Genomic DNA, 16,563 nt, shown 5'->3' with positions numbered 1-16,563 from the left:
GAAGCCGAGGTTGCAGTGAGCTATGATCACACTGCTGCACTCCAACTTGGGCAACAGAGCTGGATGCTATCTCAAAATAATTTTTTAAAACAAATAGTTATCTAAGGCCAATAACAACCAGTAAAAGCAGCCTCTGGCCAGGCACTGTGGCTTGCATCAGTAATCCCAGCACTTTGGGAGGCCAATGCAGGAGGATTGCTTGAGGCCAGGAGTTTGAGACCCGCCTGGGCAACATAGCAAGACCCCACCTGTACAAAGAATAAAAGAAAAAATCAGCTGGACATGGTGGTGCGTGCCTGTAGTCTCAGCTACTGGGGAGACTGAGTTGGGAGGATCACTTAAGGGCAGAAATTTGAGGCTGCAGTGAGCTATGATTGTGCCATTGTGCTCCAGCCTGGGCGACAGAGTCAGACTCTACCTCTAGAAAAAAAAAAAAAAAGATATTTTGCCCAGGCTGGAGGGCTGGAGTGCAGTGGCACGATCTTGGCTCACTGCAACCTCTGCCTCCTGGGTTCACGCCATTCTCCTGCCTCAGCCTCCCAAATAGCTGGGACTACAGGCGCCCGCCACCATGCCCAGCTAATTTTTGTATTTTTAGTAGAGACGGGGTTTCACTGTGTTAGCCAGGATGGTCTCGATCTCCTGACCTTGTGATCCACCCACCTTGGCCTCCCAAAGTGCTGGGATTACAGGCGTGAGCAAAAATTTGTTTAAAAATTCCAAATAGTTCTCTAAGGCTAATAACAACAAACAAAAGCAGCCTCTTTCACTTCCCCTCCTTTCCTCTCCTTCTTTCCTTTCCCCTACTTCCCCTCTTTTCTCTGACTGTCACTTTCCAGAGCAGCCCTGGGAACTCTTTATCATTATTATTATTATTATTATTATCATTATTTTAAAATAGAGACAGGGTCTTGAAATCCTGGGCTCAAGCCCTCCTCCCATCTTGGCCTCCCAAAGTGCTGGGATTACAGACATGAGCCACTGCGCCCCACCTACAAATAAAATTCTAAGTCCTCAACAAACTCAACCTGTTGGCCCAGGAAGCCCCAGAGAAAGCTTGGAGGCTGAGTTCATGGCTGTGACAGGAAGGGAGATCAGACACAGCTCATTATCCCCACTCCCTCACTAACTACCATTAGACTTTCTTCCCCAGGGGCTAAACAGAAACCAATCCTTTCAGTTTTTCATTATTACCAACAATTTCCCTTACTAGCTCTTCCTCACAGATACAGAACAAAGACGAGATGAGATTCATCCCTTCTGCACCTCTCCCCAAGACATCTGCCTCCTCTATTCCCGTTACCTTCAAATGCACACCTTATCTTATGTAAAATGTAGACTCACTAGGCACAAGTAGGCAATCATTCATCTCACTGCCGCCACCCTACATTTTTCTTTTTTCTTTCTTTTTTCTTTTTTTTTGAGATGGAGTCTCACTCTGTCACCAGGGTGGAGTGCAGTGGCTCAGTCTCGGCTCACCGCAACCTCCAACTCTCAGGTTCAAATGGTTCTCCTGCCTCAGCCTCCCGAGTAGCTGGGATTACAGGCACGCGCCAACACCCCCAGCTAATTTTTGTATTTTTTAGTAGAGATGGGGTTTCACCATGTTGGCCAGGATGGTTTCACTCTCCTGACCTTGTGATCTGCCCCCCTCGGCCTCCCTAAGTCCTGGGATTACAGGCGTGAGCCACCGCGCTCAGCCTTTTTTTTTTTTTTCTTTTTTTTTTACAGTCTCACTCTGTCACCCAGGCTGGAGTGCAATGGCATGATCGTGGCTCACTGCAGCCTCAATCTCCTGGAGTCAAATCGATCCTCCTGCTTCAGCCTTCCAAGTAGGAAGGACTATAGGTACATGTCACCATGTCCAGCTAATTCTTTTTTTTTTTTTGAGAGACGGAGTCTTGCATTGTCACCCAGGCTAGAGTACAGTGGCACGATCTCGGCTCACTGCAACCTCTACCTCCCGGTTGAGTGAACTATAATTGTGCCACTGCACTCCAGCCTGGGTGACAAAGCAAGACCCTCTCTCTAAAAAACGGGGAAAAGAAAATGCCAGGTGTGGTAGCTCATGCCTGTCATCCCAGCACGTTGGGAGGCTGAGGTAGCCGGATCACCTGAGGTTAGAAGTTTGAGACCAGCCAGCCCAACATGGTGAAACCCTGTCTTTACTAAAAATACAAAAATTAGCTGGACGTGGTGGTGCACGCCTGTAATCCCAGCTACTCGGGAGGGAGGCTGAGGCAGGGAGAATCACTTGAATCCAGGAGGCAGAGGTTGCCGTGAACTGAGATCACACCACTTACACTCCAGCCTGGGTGACAGATCGAGACTTCGTCTCAGAAAAAAAAAAAAAAAAAAAGGAAAAGAACAACAAGAGCTGACACAGCAATGGAGGTTTTTGTTTTTGTTTTTGTTTGTTTGTTTCGAGACGGAGTCTTGCTCTGTTGCCAGGCTGGAGTGCAGTGGCACAATCTTGGCTCACTGTAACCTACACCTCCTGGGTTCAAGGGATTCTTCTGCCTCAGCCTCCCGAGTATCTGAGACTACAGGTGCGCACCACCATGCCCAGCTAATTTTGCATTTTTAGTAGAGACGGGGTTTCACCATGTTGGCCAAGATGGTCTCTATCTCTTGACCTTGTGATCCGCCTGCCTTGGCCTCCCAAAGTGCTAGGATTACAGGCATGAGCCACTGCGCCCGGCCAGACTTTTTTTTTTGAGATGGAATCTCAGTCTGTCACCCAGGCTGGAGTACAGTCATGTGATCTCGGCGCTCTGCAACCTCCGCCTCCCGGGTTCAAATGATTCTCCCTGCTTCAGCCTCCCGAGTAGCTGGGATTACAGGCATGCGCCAGGATGCCTGGCTAATTTTTGTATTTTTAGTAGAGATGGGGTTTTGCCATGTTGGCCAGCCTGGTCTCGAACCCCTGACCTCAGGTGATCCGCCTGCCTCGGCCTCCCAAAGTGCTGAGATTACAAGTGACAGCCACCACCCCCGGCCTGTAATGGACTTTTGTTAACCACTTACTACATAGCAGGCTCTGTCTCTGAGCTTTTTATCCATTATCTCATGAAGTCTTTGTAGCAACCCGATGAGCCTAGTATCACTACAATCTCCATTTTACCAGTGAGGAAACTGGGGTTAATGGAGGATTCATGTTCAAGAACTTAGCTCAGATCACACAGCTGATAAATGGTGGATCCAAGCCCAGGCAACTGGAGTCCAAGCTTGTGCTCCCAGCCATGTTCAACACTGCCTGCAACGTAGAGATCACGCATGTGTGCTGCAGGGCTCGCTATAAGAAAACTGCTTGAGGCCGGGCACAGTGGCCCACGCCTGTAATCCCAGCACTTTGAGAGGCCAAGGTGGGCGAATTGCTTGAGCTCAGGGGTTTGAGACCAGCCTGGGCAACATGGCAAAACCCCATCTCTACTAAACACACACACAGACACACACACACACACACACACACACACACACACACACACACACACACTTAGCCAGGCATGGTGGAACATGCTGTGGTCCCAGCTACTCAGGAGGCTGAAGCAAGAGGATCGCTTGAGCCTGGGAGGTCGAGGCTGCAGTGAGCCAAGATGGTGCCACTGCACTCCAGCCTGGGGGACAGAGCAAGACCCTATCTCAAAAACAAACAAACAAACAAACAAAAAAACCAAAACAAAAAAAAACTGCTTATACACAGAAGGAGTTATCATTGCTTAAGACACTGAGATCCAAGAAGGGGCAGTCACCTCCTTGTCACGGTGACCCCTTCATGAAGCACTGAAGCCACTGGTTGGGAGTAGGGAGGAAAAGTCATCTAGGCTGTCACCCTGCTCCTCCCGGGAGGGCAGGTATCCAGCCTGGTGCCTCCCAGCCCTGTCTCAGCTCTTATGAACTTGGTGGATGTCTGACTGCCCCAGGAGAGCTTTAATGGAACCGTAGAGTCACAGCCTCAGCTGAAACAGTGGATTCTTAATGGAGAAGACAAGGTCATTACCAAACACAGCAGGAAGGCAGAGGACGGGGAAAAAAATAAAAAGAGTGGTTTCTATGGAAGCAGCCTCATTCCAGCCGATCCTCGGCTCTTAGATTCCCAACCAGGACTTCTCCCATTTCTGCTCCAGGTATCCTGTGTCTTCTGAGGCCAAAGTTCATCTTCGTGCCTGGGTTCCTCGCCTGCCAGAGGCTCACCTCACCTGGGTCCTCACCCCCCAGCTTCTGTCCTATCCCAGAACATATTGGAATTTGGGCCTGAGGGTTGGAGAGGATTAGCTCACAGACAGGGACAAGTTTATTTAGGAAAAGCTTCCTAGCGATTCTAGGATGCGGCTGCCTCTCCCCTGTTGCTGACTGATAGCCACTGTGTAGAGTTATTGTTGTCGTTTTTTCCTATGAGACGGGATCTTGCTCTATTGTCCAGGCTGGAGTGCAGTGGTGCCATCACAGCTCACTGCAGCCTCGACCTCCCAGGCTCAAGGGATCCTCCCACCTCAGCCTCCCAAGTAGCTGGGACTACAGGCATGCACCACCACATCTGGCTAATTTTTATATTTTTAGTAGAGATGGGGTTTCACCATGTTGGCCAGGCTGGTCTCGAACTCCTGACCTCAAGTGATCCGTCCACCTTGGCCTCCCAAAGGGCTGGGATTACTCGCGTGAGCCACCATGCCTGGCCCAATGCATAGTTTTTTACTGAAGTACAAATATTTATCTACTCGTCCTTAGTCCTTAATAATATTTATTCCTCTTGTCTCTGGGCTCAGGGGAGAGTGGACTTTCAGGCCCCCTTGTGGTTGAATGAGGTCTTGTAGCTTGATCTGTAATAAGTCGTGAGAATTGACCGATGCTACTTATGGCTCAGGACATATAGTTGCTTGTTGAGAGTTCATTTTACCCTGCCCCTGCCACTGCCACTGAAAGGGTGGTTGAGACAGGACCTCTGTTCACCTGGCTCCCTGAGTGACTATGTAAACAAAACTTCTGGCTACCCATGTTCAGTGGGCAGTATGGATGGAACAGAAACAGAGATTTGGGCTTTTTGTTCTGCAGCATAACTTATCCTGACTGATCTCAGTGAATGTTGCAGAGAAAGCACTTTTTGCAGGGCTTAGAACAGCAGTCCCCTTGGCCAGGCTCGGTGGCTCACGCCTATAATCCCAGCACTTTGGGAGGCCTAGGCGGGTGGATCACCTGAGGTCAGGAATTCAAGACCAGCCTGGCCAACATGGTGAAACGCTGTCTTTACTAAAAATACAAAAGTTTGCTGGGCGTGGTGGTGCATGCCTGTAATCCCAGCTACTCAGGAGGCTGAGGCAGGAGAATCACTTGAACCATGGAGGCAGAGGTTGCAGTGAGTCGAGATTGTGCCACTGCACTCCAGCCTGGGTGACAGAGCAAGACTGTCTCAAAAAAAAAACAAAAAACAAAACACACACACACACACACACACACACACACACACACACAAACAAAAAAAACAAAAAAGAGAGAGAGAGAGAGAACAGGAGTCCTCAACCTTTTTGCCACTAGGGACCAGTTTCATGGAAGATAACTTTTTCACAGTCTTGTGATGGGGGATGGTTTTGGGATGATTCAAGCATATTACATTTATCATTAGATTCTCATAAGGAGCATGCAATCTAGATCCCTCAAGTGCGCAGTTCACAGTGGGGTCTGCACTCTTATGAAATCCATTGCTGCCACTGATCTGACAGGGGGCAGAGCTCAGGGACTAGTGCGAGTGATGGGGAGCGAATATAAATACAGATGAAACTTCGCTTGCTCGCCCGCCACTCACCTCCTGCTGTGAGGCCCAGTTCCTAACAGGCCACAGACTGGACCATTACTGGTCCATGGCTCAGGGTTGGGGACCCCAGCCTAGAATGTAGAAATGACTCAATCACTGTTCCTTCCTTCCCCCACATTTTAATGTAGTACTATTTTATTATTTTATTTTATTTTATTTATTTTATTCATCTTTGAGACAGAGTCTTCCCTGTCACCCAGGCTTCAGTGCAATGGCACAATCTCAGCTCAGTGCAACCTCCACCTCCTGGGCTCAAGCAATCCTCCTGCCTCAGCCTCCCAAGTAGCTGGGACCACAGGCATATGCCACCATACTTAGCTAGTTTTTCTAATTTTGTAGAGATGGGGTTTCACCATGTTGCCAAGGCTGATCTTGAACTCCCAGGCTGAAGGGATCTGCCCACCTCAGCCTCCCAAAGTGCTGGGATTACAGGCATGAGGCAATGTGCCTACCCCTAATGTAGTAGTTTTATATTGCATCATAATAATGTGTTACTCTGTTTATATGTATTGCTAGAATGTAAGTGTCACAAGACTAGGGACCTGATTCATATTCTCAAATAGCATGCAATCATTCCATGTTTTGTTTTGTTTTGTTTTGTTTTGTTTTGACAGGGTCTTTCTCTATTACCCACGCTGCAGTGAAGTGGTACAGTCATAGCTCACTGCAGCCTCAAACTCTTGGGCTAAAGTGATCCTCCTGCCTTAGCCTCCCAAGTAGCTGGGACTACAAATACCTGCCACCATGCCCAGCTAATGTTTAAAATTGTTTCTAGAAATGGGGTCTCACTATGTTCACCAAGCTGATCTCAAACACCTGGCCTCAAGGGATCCTCCCAGCTCAGCCTCCCAAAGTGTTGGGATTACAGGTACGACCCACCACACCCAGCCAATGGTTCTTTTGTTTTTTTGAGATGGAGTCTCACTCTGTTGCCCAGGCTGGAGTGCAGTGGTGCGATCTTGGTTCACCGTAACCTTTGTCTCCTGGATTCAAGCAATTCTCCTGCCTCAGCTTCCTGAGTAGCTGGGATTACAAATGCACGCCACCATGCCTGGCTAATTTTTGTATTTTTAGTAGAGGTGGAGTTTCACCCATGTTGGCCACGCTGATCTCAAACTCCTGACCTCAAGTGATCCACCCACTTCAGCCTCCCAAAGTGCCGGGATTACAAGCATAAGCCACCACACCCAGCCAATACTTCTTTTTTTCTTTTTTTAGATGGAGTCTCGCTCTGTCACCCAGGCTGGAGTGCAGTGGCGCAATCTCGGCTCACTGCAAGCTCCGCCTCCCGGGTTCACGCCATTCTCCTGCCTCAGCCTCTCCGAGTAGCTGGGACTACAGGCGCCTGCCACCACGCCCGGCTAATATTTTGTATTTTTAGTAGAGACGGGGTTTCACCGTGGTCTCGATCTCCTGACCTCGTGATTCGCCCGCCTCGGCCTCCCAAAGTGCTGGGATTACAAGCGTGAGCCACTGCGCCCAGCCCGCCAATACTTCTTAATAAATGTTTGCAGAATAAATAAATCAAGTATTTTTTTGAAATGGAGTTCCATCTTTTGAACTATTTTTTAAATGATTGGATTTAAATAATCAATTTCCTCATGGAGTTGTAAGAAATGAAAAAAAAAATCTCAGGGGTTATGCTCTGATTTGAATGTGTCTCCCCAAATTCATGTGTTGGAAACTTGGTCCCCAGTGCAACAGTGTGGGGATGTGGGGCATTCTGGAAGATGTTTGGGTCATGTAGGCTTCACCCTCACAAATGAATTACAGTTGCTATAGAGAGGCTTGTAGGAGTGGGTTTGCTCTCATTTTGCCCTTCTGCCTTCTGCCATATGAGGAAGCAGCAAGAAGGCCGATGCAAGATGCCAGCATCTTGATCTTGGACTTCCCAGCCCCTAGAACTATGAGAAATACATTTCTAGTTTGTATAAATTACCTAGTCTGTGCCTGTCTGTTGTGGCCGCACAAATGAACTAAGACTATGTGGAAGTACTTTATTAATTTTAAAATTTAAAATTGTGTATATATGCAAGAGATTACTGCAAGTTAAAGAAACCAAGGCCTTCAAGGTTGAAATGACTAAGCTCAAACCTAGACTTACACATGAAATTTTGAGACTTAAAGGTCCAGAGTTGAGGGGCCCCAAGAGTTCTTTCCAGGAGTCTCCCTTGGGACACCAACCACATGGATCTCAAGGGTAGTACATCTGCATGCTGTCCTTTGTTGGGCAAATCCTCCCATGAGACCACAGTGTGAAATTAGCTGGATGTGGTGGCACATGCCTGTAGTCCCCGCTTCTTGGGAGGCTGAGGCACGAGAATTTCTTTGAACCCAGGAGGCCCAGGTTGCAGTGAGCCGATATCATGACACTGCACTCCAGCCTGGGCAACAGAGCAAGATCCTGTCTCAAAAAAAAAAAAAAAACAAAAACAAGAAAATATAAAAGAAAAGAAAGACGCCAGTTGCTGTGGCTCTCACCTGTAATCTCAGCACTTTGAGAGGCCGAGGCAGGCAGATCACTTAAGGCCAGGAGTTTGAGACCAGCCTGACCAACATGGTGAACCCTGTCTCTCTTAAAAATACAAAAATCAGCTGGGCATGGTGGTGAGACACCAAGTAGTCTCAACTACTTGGGAGGCTGAGGCATAAGAATTGCTTGAACCCGGGAGGCAGAGGTTGCAGTAAGCCAAGATCGTACCACTGCACTCCAGTCTGGTAGACAGAGTGAGACTCCATCTCAAAAAATAAATTGTTTTTAGATTCAGTGGGTACATGCGCAGGGTTCGTTACAAGGGTATATGCACGATGCTGAAGCTTGGGCTTCGATTGATACCATCACCCAAACAGTGAACATTGTACCTAATAGGAAGTTTTTCAACATTTGCCTCCCTCTCTTTCCCTACCCACTTTTGTATAATATTGTCTCCAATATCTATTATTCCTATCTTTTTTTTTTTTTTTTTTTGAGACAGAGTTTCGTTGTTGTCACCCAGGCTGGAGTGCAGTGGTGCGATCTCGGCTCACTGCAACCTCTGCCTCCCAGGTTCAAGCGATTCTCCTGCCTCAGCCTCCCAAGTAGCTGGAATTACAGGCACCTGCCACATGCCCAGCTATTTCTTTTGTACTTTTAGTAGAGACACGTTTCACCAGGCTGGTCTCGAACTCCTGACCTCAGGTGATCCACCTGCCTCGGCCTCCCAAAGTGCTGGGATTACAGGCGTGAGCCACCGTGCCCAGCCCTATTCCCATCTTTATAAAAAATTTTTTTGGCTAGGCACAATGGCTCATGCCTGTAATCCCAGCACTCTGGGAGGCCAAGGCGGGCAGATCATGAGGTCAAGAGATCGAGACCATCCTGGCCAACATGGTGAAACCTCGTCTCTACTACAAATACAAAAATTAGCTGGGCGTGGTGGCACATGACTGTAATCCCAGCTACTCAGGAGAATCGCTGAGATCGCGCCACTGCACTCCAGCCTGGCGACAGGGCGAGATTCTGTCAAAAAAAAAAAAAAAATTTAAACTGTGTTTTTGTTGTTGTTGTTGTTGTTTTGAGATTGGATATCACTCTGTCACCCAGGCTGGAGTGCGGTGGTACAATCACAACTCACTGCAACCTCCACTTCCTGGGCTCAAGCCATCTCCCACCTCAGCCTCCCGAGCAGCTGGAACCACGGGTGTGCACCACCATACTCAGCTATTTTTTTGTATTTTTGATAGAGATGGCATTTCGCCATGTTGCCCACATTGCTCTTGAACTCATGAGCTCAAGTCATCCTCCTGCCTTGGCTTCCCAAAGTGCTGGGATGACAGGTGTGAGCCATTGCACCTGGGCTATTGTTGACATCTTTATGTCCCTGTGTGTTCAATGCTTAGTTTCCACTTGTAAGTGACAACATGCTATATTTGGTTTTTTGTTTCTGTGTTGATTCGCTTAGGATAATGGCCTCCAGCTGCATCCATGTTACTGCAAAGGACAGGACTTCATTCTTTTTATGGCTGCGTAGTATTCCTTGGTGTATATGTACCCCACTTTCTTTATCCAGTCCACTGTTGATGGTTGGGACACTATGAATATCTTCTTCTTCTTCTTCTTTTTTTTCTTGAGATGGAGTTTCACTCTTGTCATCCAGGCTGGTGTGCAATGGTGCAATCTCGGCTCACTGCAACCTCTGCCTTCTGGGTTCAAGCAATTCTCTTGCCTCAGCCTCCCAAGTAGCTGGCATTACAGGCATGCGCCACCATGCCTGGCTGATTTTTTTGTATTTAGTAAAGATGAGGTTTCACTATACTGGTCAGGCTGGTCTCGAACTCCTGACCTCAGGTGATCTGCCCGCCTCGGCCTCCCAAAGTGCTGGGATTACAGGCGTGAGCCACCGCGTTGGCCACCATGAATGTCTTCAATTCCTCCCTCCTCATTTCATGAAACTGAAGCCCAAGGAGATAGTGTCTCCCGTCAAACTCTCAGGTGTGTTATCTTGTAGGGGATCTTAATTGCTTTGTGTGTATTTTAATTGCTCTCCAGTGAAATGTACCCTCTGAAGATTAAGCTCGGTCTTCCTTTACTTTTGTCTCTTCCCTGCCCGCCTCCCAAAGAGATTGCACATGACTCTAGATTTCAAGTAGATCCTTGGTAAAGACTCACAGAACAGACTTTTCTGTAAATCTGCCAGTTGCCCACAGTGCAGTGGTAGGAAACTTTAAAAGATGGTAGGAGACTGTTGCCATCTGCTGGTAAATTTGTAGAACTACAGCTAGAAGTCCCTCTTCTTTTTGGAGCTCTCAACCAGGAATTTGACTGTCTTGCAAGCTTGGATGTCTGGATCTCTTCCCCTAGGTACTCTGCTCTGATTCAGAGTTGAGCCTGGGCAAAGGGTGTCTGGCAGTATTTGTGTTTGGCGGCATATTACACAGATGTTTCCCAAGTCTTTCATTTGTGCAAGAAAGAATTAATCCCCAAGGCCTGGGTGGTGTGGCTCACATCTGTAATCCCAGCACTTTGGGAGTCTGAGATGGGAGGCTCACTTGAGGCTAGAAGTTTGGGACCAGCCTGGGCAACATAAGACCTTGTCTCTATAAATTTTTTTTTTTTTTTTTTTTTTTTGAGACGCAGTCTCACTCCGTCGCCTGGCCTGGAGAGCAGCTGTGTGATCTCAACTCACTGCAACCTCCACCTCCCAGATTCAAGCAATTCTCCTGCCTCAGCCTCCCGAGTAACTGGGATTACAGGCAGGTGCCACCACACCCGGCTAATTTTTGCATTTTTAGTAGAAATGGGGTTTCATCATGTTGGCCAGGCTGGTCTTGAACTCCTGGCCTCAAGTGATCTGCCAGCTTCCGCCTCCCAAAGTGCTGGGATTATAGGGATGAGCCACTGGGCCCGGCCCCAAAAATTTTTTTTGTAGTAATAGTAATACTTTAAAAAACAAAACAAAACAAAAAACAGCGTCTTGCTCTGTCACCCAGGCTGGAGTGCAGTGGCGCAATCGCTGCTGATTGCACCCTCCAACTTCCCAGGCTTAGATGAGCCTCCCATCTCAGCCTCCCAAAATGCTGGGATTAAAGGTGTGATCCACTGCACCAGGCTTCATAATAATAATTTATTATTACTATTATTATTTTGAGACAGAGTCTCGTTCTGTCGCCCAGGCTGGAGTGCAGTGGCACGATCTCAGCTCACTGAAACCTCCCACTTCCTGGTTCAAGCAATTCTTTTGCCTCAGCCTCCCGAGTAGCTGGGATTACAGGGATGTGCCACCATGCCCAGCTAATTTTTGTATTTTTAGTAGGGTTTCACCATACTGGCCAGGCTGGTCTCAAACTCCTGACCTCATGATCCGCCCACCTAGGCCTCCCAAAGTGCTGGGATTACAGGCATGAGCCACCACACCCGGCCAATAATAATTTTTTTAACTAAAAAAATGAATTAATCCCCAAACTCAAGGAGGCTGCAGTCTGGTAGCAGAGCTAAGAACATCAATAACCATATTACAATTGTATAAAAGCACTGTACACAGGAAACAAAAGGTGCCAGAGTCCAGAGTCCAGAGAGAGCCACTGCTGTTTGGGGACATGACAAAAATCACCAAGGCCTTCTGAAAAACGTGACCTTGACATTCTATTTTTTTTTTTTTTTTTTTTTTTGAGATGGAGCCTCTCTCTGTCACCCAGGCTAGGGTGCAGTGGTGCGATCTTGGCTCCCTGCAACCTCCGCCTCCCAGGTTCAAACAATTCTCCTGTCTCAGCCTCCCAAGTAGCTGGGACTACAGGCGCCCGCTACCATACCCAGCTAATTTTTGTATTTTTAGTAGAGGCAGGACTTCACCCCATCAGGCTGGTCTCGAACTCCTGACCTCAGGTGATCCCCCTGCCTTGGCCTCCCAAAGTGCTGGGATTATAGGCATGAGCCACCATGCCTGGCTGTAAACTTGACATTCTTATCAAAAGGAAGAGGCATTTCGCCCTTTTATGTCTAGTTTGGCAAGCAGAATTTAATTTTATCTTATTGTATTTTATTTATTATTATTATTATTTTTTGAGATGGAGTTTCATTCTTGTTGCCCAGTCTGGAGTGCAATGGCATGATCTCGGCTCACTGCAACCACCGCCTCCCGGCTTCAAGTGATTCTCATGCGTCAGCCTCCCAAGTAGCTGGGATTATAGGCACCTGCCACCACGCCTGGCTAATTTTTTGTATTTTTAGTAGAGATAGGGTTTCACCATGTTGGCCAGGCCGGTCTCGAACTCCTGACTTTAAGTGATCCACCCTCCTTGGCCTCCCAAAGTGTTGAGGTTACAGGCGTGAGCTACCACTCCTGGCCTTTTACAATTAATTATATTCTACAGCCTGCAGAATCTGGAACTCTGGTGGTCCACTCTGCCCTTGCACACAGCAGGCAAGAAGTCCTGGAGAATTAACACTCACCCCTGCCCCACCACATCAGCCATCAGCCAATGACTCCCTGGAGTTGGTATATAAATACCCTTGCTCCCTTGCCTCGTGGGTGGGGCTAACTCTGAGACATGGGTTGTACATCATTGCCCAGAGCTCCTCAACACCATTAAGCACTGTAGCCCACATTGGTACCTTGCTTGATAATACACGCTTATTGGAGGCTTTCCCTTTTCTGTCTCATGTCCCCACTCCCTACTGGTATCTCCTGAGATCACCTTCAAAACATTACATACAAATTATTATCTTAAGGTTTATTTCTGGGGAAACAACATCTAAAACATCATCCAAGACCTGAGATAAAAAATTAAGAAGATTGGACTTTGAGCAGTAAGTGCTTCCTAAATGCCAAGTACTAATAGCCAATAGCTCTCATGAATGATTTTGTGTTTTTACAATGTAAATGTAAATAAGAATCGCTTGAACCTGGGAGGCAGAGGTTGCAGTGAGCTGAGATGGTGCCACTGCACTCCAGCCTGGGCAACAGAACGAGACTACATCTAAAAAAAAAAAAAAAACAGGTCCGGTGGCTCATGCCTGTAATCTCAGCACTTTGGTTTGGGAGGCCAAGGCGGGCAGATCACCTGAGGTCAGGAGTTTGAGACCAGCATGGCCGACACGGTGAAACCCCGTCTCTATTAAAAATACAAAAATTAGCTTGGTGTGGTGGCGGGCGCCTGTAATCCCAGCTACTTAGGAGGCTGAGGAAGGGGAATAGCTTGAGCCCAGAAGGCAGAGGTTGCAGTGAGCTGAGATTGAGCCACTGCACTCCAGCCTGGGCAACAGAGCAACACTCTGTCTCAAAAAAACAAACAAAAACAAAAACAAACAAAAACAAAAACAAAAACAAAACAAAACAAAAAAACCAATGGGCAAAGAAGCCTCAAATACATACAAATGACCACCAAGTACATTAAAAAAAAAAAATGCTCAACATCGCTAATCATTAGGGAAATGCAAATCAAAACCACAGTGAGATATATCACTTCACACCATTAGAATGGCTATTTATCAAAAAGACAAGTGAAGCCTGGGCAACATGGCAAAACCTCATCTCCACCAAAAACAAAAACAACAACAAAAAAACACCAAAAATACAGAAACTAGCCAGACATGGTGACACACACCTGTGGTCCCAGCTACTCAGGAAGCGGAGGGGGAGGATCACTTGAGCCCAGGAGGTCAAGCCTGCAGTGAGCCATGATCGTGCCACTGCCCTCCAGCCTGGGTGACAGAGCAAGACCTTGTCTCAATTAGAACAAAACAATTAAAAAGGACAAATGATAAGTGTTGATGAGATGTGGAGACAAGGGAACCCTCGATTCTGTTGGTGGGAATGTAAATTGGTTCAGTCATTATGGAAAACAGCAGGGAGTTTCTTCAGAAAGTTCAAATAGGCAATAGGATTGCCAGTACATCCCAGCAACCTCACTTTTGGGTACCTATCCAAGGTAATTGAAATAAACATGTCGCCGGGCGTGGTGGCTCATGCCTGTAATCCCAGCACTTTGGGAGGCCGAGGTAGGCAGATCACCTGAGGCCAGGAGTTCAAGACCAGCCTGGGCAATATGGTGAAACCCTGTCTCTACTAAAAATACAAAAATTATCCAGGCGTGGTGGCGCACACCTGTAGTCCCAGCTACTCGGGAGGCTGAGGCAGGAGAACAGCTTGAACCCGGGAGGCAGAGGTCCTGGGAGGCGGAGGTTGCAGTGAGCTGAGATTGTGCCACTGCACTCCAGCCTGGCCGACAGAGCAAGACTCGTGTCTCAAAAAAAAGAAAAAAGAAAAAAAAATCAACATGTCAGTGAGGTATCTGTACTTCCATGTGTATTGAAGCATTATTCACAATAGCCCATATATGGAAACAACCTAAGTGTCCATCAATGGATGAATGGATAAAGAGGATGTGATCCACACAGACAATGAAATATTATTCAGCCTTGCAGGGTGCGGTGGCTCACGCCTGTAATCCCAGCACTTTGGGAGGCCGAGATGGGCGGATCATGAGGTCAGGAGATCGTGACAATCCTGGCTAACACGGTGAAATGCCATCTCTGCTAAAAATGCAAAAAATTAGCCGGGCTTGGTGGCGGGCACCTGTAGTCCCAGCTACTTGGGAGGCTGAGGCAGGAGAATGGCATGAACCCGGGAGGCAGAGCTTGCAGTGAGCTGAGATCGCTCCACTGCACTCCAGCCTGGGCGACAGAGAGAGACTCCGTCTCAAAAAAGAAAGAAATACACTTTGGGAGGCCGAGGCGGGCGGATCACGAGGTCAGGAGATCGAGACCACAGTGAAACCCCGTCTCTACTAAAAATACAAAAAATTAGCTGGGCGTGGTGGCGGGTGCCTATAGTCCCAGCTACTCGGAGAGGCTGAGGCAGGAGAATGGCGTGAACCCGGGAGGCGGAGCTTGCAGTGAGCCGAGATTGCGCCACTGCACTCCAGCCTGGGCGACAGAGCGAGACTCCGTCTCAAAAAAAAAAGAAAGAAATATTATTCAGCCTTAAAAAAGAAGGAAATCCTGCCGTTTGCAACAACATGGATAAACCTGGAGGACATTATGCAAAGTGAAATAAGCCAGGCACAGAAAGACAAATACTGCATGATCTCACTTACTACCTACGTGGCATCTAAAAACTCAAATTCATAATACTGAAGAGTAGGATGGTGGTTGCCAGGAGCTAAAGATGGTGGTGGAGGGGAGGTGTGATTGTCAAGGGGTAAATGGAGGGAGATCTCCGTGACACTGGAATAGATCGGGATCTCAGTTGCTATGATGTAAATCTATACACGTGATAAAATGACAGTATGACAGAACTGTGCACACGCTTTATACCAATGTCAATTTCCTGGGTTTGATATTGCATTATAATTATGTAAGCTGCAGCCACTGGGATAAACTAAATAAAAGATAGATTTGGGGCCTGGGCACGGTGGCTCACACTTGTAATCCCAGCGCTTTGGGAGGCCGAGGTGGGCAGATGGTTTGAGCCCAAGAATTTGAGACCAGCCTGGGCAACATGGTGAAACCCTGTCTCTGCCAAAAATACAAAAGTTAGCCAGGTGTGGTGGACCATGCCTGTAGTCCTATCTACTTGGGAGGCTGAGGTGGGAGGGTCACCTGAACTCAGGGAGGTAGAGGCTATAGGGAGCTGTAAGTATGCCACTGCACTCCAGTCTGGGTGACAGAGCGAGACTCTGTCTCAATAACAAAAAAGATACACCTGACCTCCCCATACTATTTTTGCAACTTCTTATAAATCTATAACAATTATAGATATTAATAATTAATAACTATAAACAATAATTATAGATTCACAAAAAGTTGCAAGAAATTGCAAAAATAATAATTATTATTTGATTTGATATTTTTATTATTTATTTACTTATTTATTTTGAGACAGAGTCTCACTCTGTCGCCCAGGCTGGAGTGCAGTGGCGCGATCTCCGCTTGCTGCAAGCTCCGCCTCCCGGGTTCACACCATTCTCCTGCCTCAGCCTCCCTAGTAGCTGGGACTACAGGCACCCACCACCTCGCCCTGCTATTTTTTTGTATTTTTAGTAGAGATGGGGTTTCACTGTGTTAGCCAGGATGGTCTCAATCTCCTGACCTCATGATCTGCCTGCCTCGGCCTCCCAAAGTGCTGGGATTACAGGCGTGAGCCACTGTGCCCGGACTTTTTATTTTTTATTAAAAAAATATTTTTGAGACAGGGGCTCACTCTGTCACCCAGGCTGGAGTGCAGTGGTGTGATCTTGACCCACTGCAACCTCTAACTCCTGGCCTCAAGTAATCC

This window comes from Hylobates moloch, unplaced genomic scaffold, assembly GCF_009828535.3.
Source record: "Hylobates moloch isolate HMO894 unplaced genomic scaffold, HMol_V3 SCAFFOLD_1, whole genome shotgun sequence".
NCBI lineage: Eukaryota > Metazoa > Chordata > Mammalia > Primates > Hylobatidae > Hylobates > Hylobates moloch.
The sequence above is the reverse complement of the archived record's forward strand: the minus strand, read 5'-3'. Positions refer to the sequence as shown.